Source organism: Doryrhamphus excisus, linkage group LG2 (assembly GCF_037039965.1).
Source record: "Doryrhamphus excisus strain RoL-2023G ecotype Guam linkage group LG2, RoL_Dexc_Guam_v1.1, whole genome shotgun sequence".
NCBI lineage: Eukaryota > Metazoa > Chordata > Actinopteri > Syngnathiformes > Syngnathidae > Doryrhamphus > Doryrhamphus excisus.
Window position 1 is genome coordinate 4283520 of NC_136358.1, and position 10553 is coordinate 4294072.

Here is a 10553-nt window from a genome sequence, read left to right on the forward strand (position 1 = left end):
AGAGAAAGAAGAAGAATACACAAGAGTTTAGACAGTTTAGGTTCTCATTGGGAGTGACCAGGATGGATAGGATCAGGAAGAATTACATCAGAGGGACATTACATGTTAATTCATAGTCATTTTATATCTTAAGGCATCATTATTATGGCAAGGAAAGATTATTTTCATTCATTGTCTCAGTCAATAAACCTCAACCAAGATGGTGGCCACATTTAAGTAAAACCGAGACCTTTTTTACTTCACTTCAGGAGAATCCAAAGTGACTTCAAGGCGTATTTTCAACTCCGTCAAATCCTTTCCAGCGGCTACTCTGGCTACCTGTATCATTGTCTGCTGCTTATTATTCGGCTGAATGAGCTGCATCGTGTCTGGCGGGGGGGTTGGGGGGGGGGGGTGGGAAGGGGTGCGGGACACACGTTTTGACAACATGACTGATTACGGTCTTACGGCAACCAATGAAAGTCCCGGTCTTTGCTTGGAGGACTCTGTAGAAGACATTAAAGCTCATTAATGGTGCTGAAAGAGACATCCTCATGAATGGAACCTGGCTGGAAACAACACAGAATAATCTCGGGTCCAAGTCCGCCGCCGCGAGTACACAAACCGAAGATCTCAGCACTTTTTTTTTTTTTTTTTGTCCCAGAGCAGTCAATTAGGTTCAAGGTGAGACTAAAAAAAAAAAATGCAGTCGTTTAAGCGGCTGTGCTCCACTGGCGCAAAGCTAAAAACGCTCCACCGGTAACAAAAGACACCAACATGAAACAAGACAAACCTCCATTTTTTTTTCTTCTGGTTGAAGCCCACCGCCAACGCTCTCTCAATCCAATCCAAGGTATTGATTAGAAGAATCAATCTGGTCCCAAGCTAGGACGGAAGAGGTAATGCAGCAATTGATTCATAAGCTACAAGTGGAATCTGATAAAGACAGTGAATGCCAAAGATCCTGTATATGACAGAGCTCTGCTTTTTTTTTTTTTTAATTACCCGATTCTAGTCAATGATCATCAATATGACAGGAGCACTCTGCTGTTTTTAAGGACCTAATGCGACTTAAAGATCCACTACAGCAGGGGTCTCAAACTCAATTTATCTGGGGGCCTCTGGAGCTAGGGTCTGGGCAAGGCTGGGCCCTATCAGGTTTTCCAAAAAAAAAAAAAACGCATTTATTAAAAACAGAAAAATGAATAAACTTTGCTTTGGTTCTGATTTTCTACAATAAAAGCTCTGATAAAACATTCCACTGTTCTCAAATATCTTAATTTTTATTTTTCTGCACAAGATAAGATGAAAAATAAATAAACAAATCAAGAATAAAGAAAATCAATCAGTAATAAATAAATATAATAATAATAATAAAATGGCAAATAATAAAAACTTAGGAAACCACATATAGTTGGTGGGTAGACAAATTATTTTTTTCAGATTAAAATGAACAAAGCATTATTAGAGCCCTGTAGACATGACAAAACACGACTATAGTCACATTTATACTCTTTTTATTTACAACATATTGCGCAACTGCAGGGTCTTGAGACACATGCTAACTCGCAAACTAGAGATCTAGCGACCTAAACTGGTAGCCTTCAAGTTATTTCCTTTAAACTTAAATAGCCAAAAACTTACCACTTCCACACGGATAGGGAGGATAACTATTAACAGTTATTTAACCTTTAACATGAACATTAATCAAACGTAATAATTTTTTCTGGGTACATGATACCATACAGCATCCATATTAAACTTTCATATCAAGGCGGGGGCCTCAAACTAGTGTTCTGCAAGCCACATTTGGCCCGCGGGCCGCGTGTTTGAGACCCCTGCACTACAGGAAAGGAACGCTCTGGGCTTTTTCAAGACCGACTGAAAAGAAAGATCCTCTATCGGACAGGAGCACTCTCCCGCTGTAATAAAATCATCCGTTGTCATTGGCCAATTAGTGGTCAGATCAGGAGGTCCCACTGGTTTGGTTTTTGTGGCATGGAGGGGGATAGGAAGGGCACTGTAAATGCTAACCGCCATGTCCGATCATTTGTATGCTGGGCTGCAGGTGCCCTCCTGATTACACATTCAAGCCTCAACCTGCCTCCCAAACAGGCCATAAATTAACTTCTTTTTAGCGCTCCCGTCCCGGAGAAGCATTGCATCTTTGTTTGAAACAAAATAGAAAAGGTCAGCAATATAGCCCCCCCCCCCCACCTCCCTAAAGAAAAACCTGAAAATGCAAATACTGTATATGAGACTTTTTATAGCGCAGTAAAGACGTTGATGTATGGCGGTTTTGTCAGTTTGATCGCTTTTGGATGCATTTTAAAGCGTCCTACAGTGTCGGAAAGATTGCGTTAAATGCTAGGTTGACATTTTTGGATGCTCACGCAAACCCAACAACAACAACGGGATAAAAAGGTACGAGCTTCCATGCAGCTTTACTTGAAAGTCCCAAATTCCCTTTAGGCTGCACGAGCGCCTTAATCAGTTTGGAAATATCAACCAAGATGAGCTTTCAAGCTACCATGCTGCTTCGTTGTCGCCGCTTCATTTGACAGATTTAAACTCGATAAAAGACGAAAATATAATGTGTATTTGTGTTAGTTCAGGGGTCTCAAACACGCGGCCCGTGGGCCAAATGTGGCCCGCAGGACACTAGTTTGAGGCCCCCGTCTTGATATGAAAGTTTAATGTTGATATGGATGCTGTATGGTATCATGTACCCAGAAAAAATTATTACGTTTGATTAATGTTCATGTTAAAGGTTAAATAACTGTTAATAGTTATCCTCCCTATCCGTGTGGAAGTGGTAAGTTTTTGGCTATTTAACTTTAAAGGAAATAACTTGAAGGCTACCGTTTAGGTCGCTAGCTCTCTAGTTTGCGAGTTAGCATGTGTCTCAAGACCCTGCAGTTGCGCAATATGTTGTAAATAAAAAGAGTATAAATGTGACTATAGTCGTGTTTTGTCATGTCTACAGGGCTCTAATAATGCTTTGTTCATTTTAATCTGAAAAAAATAATTTGTCTACCCACCAACTATATGTGGTTTCTTAAGTTTTTATTATTTGCCGTTTCATTATTATTATTATTATTATTATATTTATTTATTTATTACTGATTGATTGATTTTCTTTATTCTTGATTTGTTTATTTATTTTTCATCTTATTTTGTGTAGAAAAATAAAAAGTAAGATATTTGAGAACAGTGGAATGTTTTATCAGAGCTTTTATTGTAGAAAATTGGAACCAAAACAAAGTTTTTAAAATTTTTTTGTTTTTAATAAATGCGTTTTTTTTGATGCCGCCCAGTCTCACCCAGACCCGAGCTCCAGTGGCCCCCAAGTAAATTGAGTTTGAGACCCCTGTGTTAGTTCTTTTTGCATCAGAGAATATCAGGAAAGTTGAGCTTTCATTCCAATGCTAAATGCTAAAGCTAAACAATGATACAGTATTACAATATCGGGTGTGATGATCGCACCGTATATCACCTAGTCATGAACTGATGGTGAAACGTCTTCAAAAGACAACCTGAACGTAGTACTGTATTCTATATTGGTTACTAGGTGTCATTAGTACCACGTTTACATGAGGAGTTTTTCGTCTTTCTTTATGAATGACTTTTTCTGAAAACAATGGTATACATAGAAAGGAATATTCCAATCTCTGGTCTACATGCGCCGCAATAATCAAATAGAATAGTCAATGGGTCATTCATTCATTCATTCATTCATTCATTCATTTTCTACCGCTTTTTCCTCACGAGGGTCTCGGAGGTGCTGGAGCCTATCCCAGCTGTCTTCGGGCGAGAGGCGGGGTACACCCTGGACTGGTCGCCAGCCAATCACAGGGCACATATAGACAAACAACCATTCACACTCACAGTCAATGGGTCATGCGCAGTAAAACGTCACGTGATACTGGGTTTTTCTTGGAGTTTTTCATCCATCCCATTTGGAAATTATGTTCAGTTTGGATCAAAAACAAACTTTTCCGCAGCAGTCCAGTGCTGATTGCTCGCCTCCATTTTCAAAACTGATAAAACTCATATCTGACTGAAAGAACTCCCCTGGGATAAATTAGACTAGCGACCAAAATTGCAGTTTTGGTCAGCCCAAATTTCAGTGTAGATTTTGGAAAATATCATTGAGTTGTTCTATTCAACAAAGTATCAACTACTCCTGTGGAAATACAAGCTTAGAAGTGACCACAGTACTACGTATGTAGACCACTCAGTCAGCGTGTACCAAAAGTATTTCTAATTTAACTGCACATGACTAAAAACGACACCACTTTGACTATTACACCCAGTCTGTAGAGTAGAGTCATAAGACTGTCAAAAATGATCGTTTAACTACAGCAAAGCATGCTGGGAAATGTGGAATCCATCCATTCCACATGTGCAAACTCTTCCGGATTACACATCACGGTGTGTGGTATTTTGGTAGCTTTCACTCAGACGTTGAGAAGATGAAGAGAAGGTGGTCGAAACCAACCAACCAGTAATACCAAAATGCACTCTTGATGCAAATTTACAGACCAGTTGACCAATTGGCAAAAATGCACATTCAGTGTCATTTCCTGTCAGGTTTAGCTGTCAGGTTTAGCTGTCAGGTTTAGCTGTCAGGTTTAGGTCAAGGCGTTCTCTCGTTTTCGGATTGTTGAGCTGCATAAGCACAACCTCGATGGCAGTGCGCCATCATTGCTGAGGTTGGATGGACGCAGTAAGACTGGCAAGTTAACTTCTTCCAAAGATCCTGAGGGTTATGGAACAAACAAGACAAAGTGGTAGACACGCAAAAAAAAAAAAAAAATGTCACCGATTGGGTGTCTGTCCAGATACGGGATGATCCTCTGTCCAAATGATGGTTGTTACAGGTGCCAAGTGCAGTCCAATAACCATCAAACGGCAATCTGGGAGAGAAGGTGTTAAGAACAAGAAACGTCTTCAAAGACCCAATTTGGAATTTGCACAGGAGGAAAAAAATGGAACCCTGACAGTCCTGATGGCTTCCAACGTTACTGGAGATGCCACCTGAGATGTTTCCACACGGCACAGTGGAGAAGGTGCTTTTTCCTTTGATAGAACAATAGAGCGTCAGGTTGTGCAGGGGCGTCAAGTGGTGACATTATGTGGAGATCTTCCAAGGAGCATCCCTCATGACTGAAAGCCCTCATCTGTGTGGTAATGACCGGCTTTTCCAACACTGAAATCCGGGAATAACGTCACTCTTTTGGACCATCGTACACCAAGAATGGCTCAGCTCCTTTTTGAAAAATTGCATTTCAGTTTTTTTTATTATTATTATTATTGTTATTAAAGAAAATAAATACTTTGGTGCTTGTTTGGGTTGCCATAGAAACCAGCATGCTGCTCCAAAGCCAAGCCTCTTCTAGCGCCAGTGCACTTTTAAAAGAGGCTAAAGAGAGTTGAGGATTAAATAACAGAACAAACAATACCGAACCTGCATTGCCGGCTTTAATGAATGAGTCGTTCATGTAGCGGTTCACGCGGTTCACGTGGTTCACAAAACTAGATCCTCCAAGGAGGGCCACAAATTAACCTGAATTAGTGGCAAACAATACGCTCCCTGTTAAGAGAAATGCATAAGAGAAAGAGAGGAGACTTTGAAGTCCTGTATAAGGTGCCGTAAGGTTCAGAGGCCATCAAGCTGCGGCACGTGGACTATGTATGAGCCGCCACCGCATTAGCTCTGCCCCGGTTACACACAAAAAAGGCATTGAATCCACAAAAGATGATAATAATAATAATTCTGTTTCTGTTTTATTCCTGCAAATGTTGCATTTGATGACCTCTATATCAGCATTTTATACGTTTTAGCTAGTTAATACTATTATACTTCGTTTTTTGTCATATTTTCTTGTTTTGTGTTTTTCCATTCATGAATTTTTGCCATTTATTTTAGAACTAAGTATTTTTATTGTGTTTAATTGAATTATTTTGCTTTTATTTCCCAATATTTCTTATCTGTGATATTTTGTTGACTTTATTTAGTATGCGACAATGGTTTTATTCATTCATCTAGTTGATTTATGTATTATTTATAACGTAAAATGAATGCAAAGTGTACTATTAAATATGTTAAATGGTCGATTTATTACATATAAGAATTACTGGAGTCAATATATGGTAATGGTTTGTTAATACTATTTTGTAATGCAATATTTACTCTATTTAATACTTTTATTTCTGCAAATGCCGCATTTTAGTCAAGACGAACACTTCCAAGCCGCATGAGTGGTCCCATGTCAATTTGGATATTAAATTCTGTGAAAAGATGAATTAATGACTTTTAATGAGAGGAATCGATTGTGATGTCGTATGATTCATATCTCTGTTATTTGTTAAATAGCATTACACAATCACGGAACACATAAGTGGACGACACTGAAAGTTCCATTCAGTCAATGCAGCACGAGGAAATGTAAATGTCCCATTACATTTGAAGGCACCGCCAGCCCACGTTAATGTCAATTAGACGGGGGAGCATAGCATGATTACGTGAATGAACGCATGGAGCGGCGTTGTTCTTGTTGTTATTGTGTTTCTCACTCACCAATGCGCTTCCAATTTAAGCCTTTCGATCCAAAAGAAAAGGGAATCCAAAATATCTCCAAGGAGAGAGGGGGCTGTGTGGGGGGGTCCACATCCATGCGTCTTACATCCTCACTTCCTAGCTTGTGGTAACAATGCGTCCTTTTTTTATGTGTGTGCCTCACAAAATAAAGCCAAAGAGTATTCCAAATGATCCGAAATGACTCTTCAAACTGCACGACTTGCAGAACAAAAATTGCGTGCAACACCGGATGACTCCAATCCGGCAAAGACAGAAAGAGAGAGAGGAGTGGTGGAAAGGTGAGAGAGTGGAGTGGGAGGAGTGGTGGAGTGCGTTGTTGGGATATACTCGGGCGCCCCCTAGCAGCAAAAGTCAGGGGACATGTTTTCCAAAGCCTCACTGTTCATCCTCCAAAAGCAGGGGTATCCAAAGTGTGGCGTAGGGGCCATTTTGGCTTACGGTGTGGTATCTTTTAGCATGATATACATTTTCAGTTGATTTGGAGCGTTAGCACATACAAATAAAGTAAAAATATATATATTTTTTATTATTATTATTATTTTATTTTTATTTATTTTTTATATTTATATTAAATACTGTCCTGTCATTGACCATTTTGCTCCTAAAATAGTTTTTAAAAAAAGGGACTATTTCACACATAATCCATAATTTCCAGTGGTGATTAATCATGATTAATTCATTTGATCGCTGTGATTAATTTGATTAAAATTGACAGCCCTAGTCATTTTACAAGAAAAAAAGTATTTGGAAAATGTAAAAAAAAACAAAACATCAAAACTGAAATAAAAGCAATAATTTTATTTTAAAAATTTAGATATTTGGACAACGAGGCTGGGATATTAAGAGAAAAAAAGATTTTAAGTAATTATATTAGCAGGGGAAATAATTTAATTTTAGTATTTGAAACATTGAAATATTAAAGAAAAAATACATTATTTTTTAAAACCATAAAATTGCGACAAAAATTATTTTTTTGGAAAAGAGGTATAATATAATATAAGAATATAGTCAAAATATTATGAACACAAATAAAATATAAATGCAATAGAAAGTGTTTGGAAAAACAACAGCAAAAATAATAATACTCAATAATACTCATAAACACTCATTTTCTAAATAATTAATTCCCCTTTCTCACCAAGCTGAGTTGCAGGCTGTTTCTTCTCCAAATTTACATATGTTGGTTTACAAAATGTAAAAAAAAATCAAAGTGGCCCCTGCACCCGTTTCCCCCTGTAGTCATGTTTCAGTATGCAAGCCTTTGTGGAAAAGGTTTTGCATACAGTATTACATTACATGACGTCTGTATGTACGGTATACAGTACATGTACTGTAAGCTGCAAGCAAGCATGATTATCCACTAGTGTTGTTTTGTTCTTGCAGGCATTGTTGTGTTCTCTCCTCCTGAATGGATCTTTCAGCCGTACTAAATGTTGAACAAATGTTTACTCCAATGCTTAGTGAGCGGTTGAGTGTTAAATGTGTTTGGGGGAGGGATGTTTTATTACAGCTTTTCCGAAATCCTCTTATGCATTTTAGGTAAAATGTTATGTTTTGGCTGCAGGTAGAGGGTCCGATGTGTCTCACTGGATACGTAGATCTCCGGGGAAGTCTTATATAAGACCAAGACCAAGAGGAGGTGACCGTAGAGTTGATGAATTGGCTTTGGTAGCCGAAGCAGCCACCATGTAGCGCTGGTCCCTAATTTGGGGCAAAAATACAGTGGGGTGGTCCTAAGCAATTGCCCCTTCCCAAGCCATGGCACCACGATGGGGACTTTCTGAGAGGGGCAGAACACCTCCATGGTGGGTATCCCTCAAGCCAGGAGGAACTGGACAAGGTAGCAGGAGTTGACTCTGGAAACTGAAGCTAACAACAGTCAATTTGGCTACCTGTCAGTATGGGGGTCTGCAATGGGGCGGTCCTATGTGGGTACTACAGGATAAGTCAAAAAGGGGCTCTCATATGTGACTCCAAGACCGGGCTTTGGGGTGGGAGTTGATGTCTCAGGTCTGAATCCTGAACGGTGGCTCCTCAGGAAGTATTATGGGCATGCCTAGGAAGCACTATGTCTCACAGGTGACCTGGGAATAGTTCTTCTAAGGCAGGGGTGGGCAAAGTTTTTGACTCGCGGGCCGCATTGATATGACAAAATTTCCGGGGGGGGGGGGGGGGGCAGACTATATATTTTACACGTAACAGTCCACCTGGTATTATTGTATCTGTAAAATTGTCATGCAATCTGCTATTATTATTTATTATTTTATATTTATATTTAAATGTTTTAAAAATAAAATATTATAATAATCACAATAAAATTAAAATAATTATTATATTATTATTATGTAAAATATGCAAATATAACAATAATATTATATATAATTAATATAATAATTAGCATTAACATAATAATTATAATAATCTAATAATAATTATTATTATTATTATTATTATTATTATGTGCTTGTGTCCCTTTTTTCAGGAGCACTTTGTAAACAACAGACCATGTAAAAAAACGAAATTGATAAAACCATCAAATGGTTGGCTCAGGCCATGATGCCAGGTTGTATGTTGAGTTTAAATGAAATACTTTGGAAAGATTGGGCAGGCCGTATTCAAACACTTGGCGGGCCGGATGTGGCCCCCGGGCCGTAGTTTGCCCACCCCTGTTCTAAGGGGAACTACAGAAAGTAACCACCGTACCCAATTTTGCATGTCCAACACTGAGGCCTCATAGTAGACAATGTTGCCCCCCCCCCACCCCAGGTGGAACTAGAGGTGGTGTCCTAAGACAGAAGTCCCTGCTTAGGCTAGTGTTCACATGGATGCATGAAAATGGACGGAGGACATTAAAAACAAGAAGCTAGTTCTGGCCTAAGACTTGGTTGCCACCTCTGATTATGAAATGTTTAGTAAAAGTACAAACCAGTAAGTCGTGCCTGGCCACCCTCACCCTTATATCACCATCACCCACACAAACACCCACTACACACCGAATTGGACTTGGAAAAAACGCCCATACAGTCACGAGCGAGTGATGTTTTTGTTTCTTCTTGAGGACATTCCTTCGAAGACTTTTTGGGAGAACTTTCAGAAAGAACTGATGTCATAACCGCAGTACTGATACAACATCTGATGTTGATACTGCGCTATTACAGCATATGATATTTTTGTCATCATTGACAAAAACTCTGCAGTATGGTATCAATACAGCACATCATCAACATCAGATTTCAAATCTTAAATAAGACATACCTAAGATATACTGCATGCATAAAAATAATACTACTGTATATATGCAACGGGTGTCAGTGTACATTGATGAAAACTTGGACTTAAGAGTTGCGCTAAACGTTGGGTCGCCAATGCAGACTTTTGGTTCAATGGTCAACACTCATTGCCAATTGTCCTGTGTTCAAAGCCGAGTACAGTCAAAATATGAGATATTTTGTATAGCAGAAAGTAATAAATCCAGTGTAGTATTGTAGTATTGACATATTTTCTACCCCCGTTTGTCCTTGACCTCAGTGACTGTGTCTCTGGTCTCGGGACACTGCATGCCCTTATGAAATAAGGTGCTTTTAAGGTCCTTCAAGGAGTTGAGAGGATGGTCAATAATTTTTAGGGTAGTATTAATGACCCTTTGTGGCGCCCTATTGTGTACCATTGGCACAGCAGGGGACAAAGACGCAGTAGTCAGCATGCTCTCAATGGAGTAAGTAGTAAAAGATGGTCAGCAGCGCCCTCCCCAGGTGATGTTGTTGGGCCTGCTGCACAATAACACCCACCATCTTAAAATATGGACACCCTCTCCACACACTCCCCATTGATGATGAAATCGGTTCTCAGGACTAAGTTGTCTTCCACTCCACCCCATCACCTCTGTATGCAGTCTAATCACTACAGGAGATGTGGTCCAGCATGGTGGTATTTTAATGACTTGCATTGTCTGGGTTGGGTGCTGACACAG

At 39.3% G+C, this 10553-nt stretch overlaps 1 protein-coding gene across 19 annotated transcripts in view; it reads right to left on the reverse strand.

Annotated features, from left to right (window-relative positions):
- LOC131124906 (adhesion G protein-coupled receptor L3-like) overlaps positions 1–6844 on the reverse strand; it is a 170391-nt gene extending 163547 nt beyond the window's left edge. For 6 of the 19 annotated variants that reach the window (XM_058065882.2, XM_058065876.2, XM_058065895.2 and 3 more), the window contains exon 1: positions 6563–6843. The gene's annotated coding sequence lies outside the window, so the exon portion shown is untranslated. Of the gene's footprint in view, positions 1–4804; positions 4875–6562 lie in introns of those variants that run through there. The other 13 variants (XM_058065893.2, XM_058065877.2, XM_058065879.2 and 10 more) reach the window with 5 other exon arrangements.
- Positions 6845–10553: the final 3709 nt, after the last annotated feature.